The sequence below is a fragment of the Maylandia zebra genome, linkage group LG9 (assembly GCF_041146795.1).
Source record: "Maylandia zebra isolate NMK-2024a linkage group LG9, Mzebra_GT3a, whole genome shotgun sequence".
In the NCBI taxonomy this organism is placed as follows: Eukaryota; Metazoa; Chordata; class Actinopteri; order Cichliformes; family Cichlidae; genus Maylandia; species Maylandia zebra.
In genome coordinates this window covers 13,587,265-13,589,717 of record NC_135175.1, presented here as the reverse complement: position 1 = coordinate 13,589,717, position 2,453 = coordinate 13,587,265, and the positions used below count along the sequence as shown (strand labels likewise).

The window sequence follows — 2,453 nt, the reverse complement described above, 5'->3', positions numbered from 1 at the left end:
TTAATACTAACTTACTGTACTTGTGTTTTGTAAACTGTTCTGTATCACATGACCACAGTATATCTTATGTGAATATTGTATTGGAATATTACCAGGTTACGAGGTCCAGTTATGAAAATCTGATGTGTCCAAATTAAGTTTCTTCAGAGAATAGTAACTGGGTTATACTTAGGTTTGTACAAGGGGAGAACATATCACTTCCTGGGGCGGGATCGGGGGGGAATTGTTGGTCCACCATATTGGCAGATCAAGCGAATTAATCCCTTCTTTATTCTTAATCCCTTTCCTTATCATACGATTATGAAAATCCAGATCCCTCCCTCCTCTCAGATATTAAATTGCACCCATAATATTACTCCTGGCTTAAAGAGAAAGAGGACAAAAAAAAACAGCCAGGGCCTTCAGCCCTTGTAGATCGTGGCTGAAGTGCTCTTTGTATAGAATTTCTTTCAGTATTTTCTAATTCCTGCAGTCTTTGAGTCTGGTCCACTGCTCTATGAATAATGTCAGGGGCAGCCAGGCTTTGGTATTCAGCAGTTGACAATCTGCTTAAACAGAAGCAAATTGGGAAAAAATAGCTTTCAACTACACTTTCATTCCTGTGTGTGAGGAGAGGTTCAAGCAGGGTTATTTTCTCAGCAGAGGGCATTTTGCTCTGACAACACATCAGCCTCTCTCACTTTTGCCACAATGTGTGTTCTGTGCATCAGACTCAAAGAGAAGCACTTCTAATGATTACAACGGCACACGGTGAAAATATTAATTTTTGGCACAAAAAATCCTTTTTTTAGTTTTTATTTATAATTAAATGTACTGTCGTTGTTCATCACACTCAGACTGATTCTGTCTTGTATTACACGTCATAAAAGGGCTGCAACTGGCAATTTCCTGCTTTTTTAAAAATTTTGTAACAAGCCAGTGCTCTGCTGTGATGGCCGAGTGGTTAAGGTGTTGGGCTTGAAATCCAATAGGGTTTCCCCGCGCAGGTTCAAACCCTGCTCGCAGTGCATGTGAAGCTTTTTTTCTTTACAGAATTTCCCGGAGGAACCTGCCCGAGGGATTAATAAAGTTTTATCTAATCTAATCTAAATACAAGGCCTCCAAAAAGGAGTAAAAGTTAAGTTAACATACATTTAATTCAAGCTGATATAAAACACAAATCCATCAGAAGGAAAGTAAATCAAATGCACTGAGTTTGTAGAAACAGGCTGGAAACACACAAGATAAGCTAACAAAGCTAACAGGCCTAAGAGGGTCTATAAATACCCCCACACACACAAAATAATGAAGGGAAGTGGACACAGCTGGAGGACATGAAGCACAGCTGAAATAAATAAAGACAAATGAGTACCAAACCAAAACAGGAAGTGAGGAACAATGACTGAAAAACATAAAGGCATGAGCTTTACACAGAGAGAACAAACAGATGGATACTCCATCACTTTGGCATATGTTGCTTAACGGTAACATGCACAGTGGCCTTGTTGTTGACTTTGAGTGTTGATTTCTGTATAACGTTCTTTTGAGGCCTTGTACACCACCATGTACTATAGTGTATGTGCCACAGAATTATAGCCTTTCTTCTAGTGAATTCCTACAGTGGACAGGTTGTACTGTCTAGTCTTAAATAGTTGTGTGATTGCTCTATAAACCAGCAGCTGGTGCTTTGACTCCAGTGTGGTTTTCAGTATTTGCTCATGTGTTCCTTCATTTGCCTTTTAACTGTCTGTAATTTGAAGATACATACTCTTCTGAGAATCTAAATATAAAATATATAGGGTAAACATTTTCAGTAGGCTAACTCAAAACCCAAGCATGTAAAAGTCGGAATGATAATCATTATCTTTCACTGGCAATGAAGTCAGGATTTCTCAGTAAAATGGATGTACCATTTAGTTGCTTCTTCAGTCAGTCGTTTGGCACCATAGTGACAAGAGGAACGCGCTGTATATCAAATCAAATGAGCACATCCTCTGTCACCTTTTGTCTCAGGTTAAATTAGACATTAATTAAGTGTTTGACTCTTTCAGAGGGCAAACAAGAGAAAGCTGCAGTACCTGGTGACATGGGGCAGCTCTGTGAAAATACTGCATCATTAGCACATTATTAGTGTTTCTAAATGTCACACAGCCACGAAGGGGACACTGAACTATAGGGAAAAAGCCTTCATGTACAAGCCAAACTCTTATTTTGTTCAGAGTCCATTGTGACCTCTCAGAAAGTCACACAGGAGATCATTATTAACCTTCTGCAAAAGGATGGCAGGCTGTGGAGTGTGCATTTTTCCCTGTTTGCATGTGTGCTCTCATATTTCTGATTTTGTGTTGCTCATGTGTATGCACAATGAGATAGGAAGCGGGTGAAGGGGAACACCCAGAAAGAGAGAGAGATGGAGAGACAGAAATAAAAAGAAATAGAGTACGCTCATAAATCAAGTCAAGGTCCAGCCAGTT

At 39.5% G+C, this 2,453-nt stretch overlaps 1 non-coding gene across 1 annotated transcript; it reads left to right on the top strand.

Annotated features, from left to right (window-relative positions):
* Positions 1-925: 925 nt before the first annotated feature.
* On the top strand, positions 926-1,007 carry trnas-uga (transfer RNA serine (anticodon UGA)). The gene has a single exon. It is a non-coding gene; the product is annotated as a tRNA-Ser (tRNA).
* Positions 1,008-2,453: the final 1,446 nt, after the last annotated feature.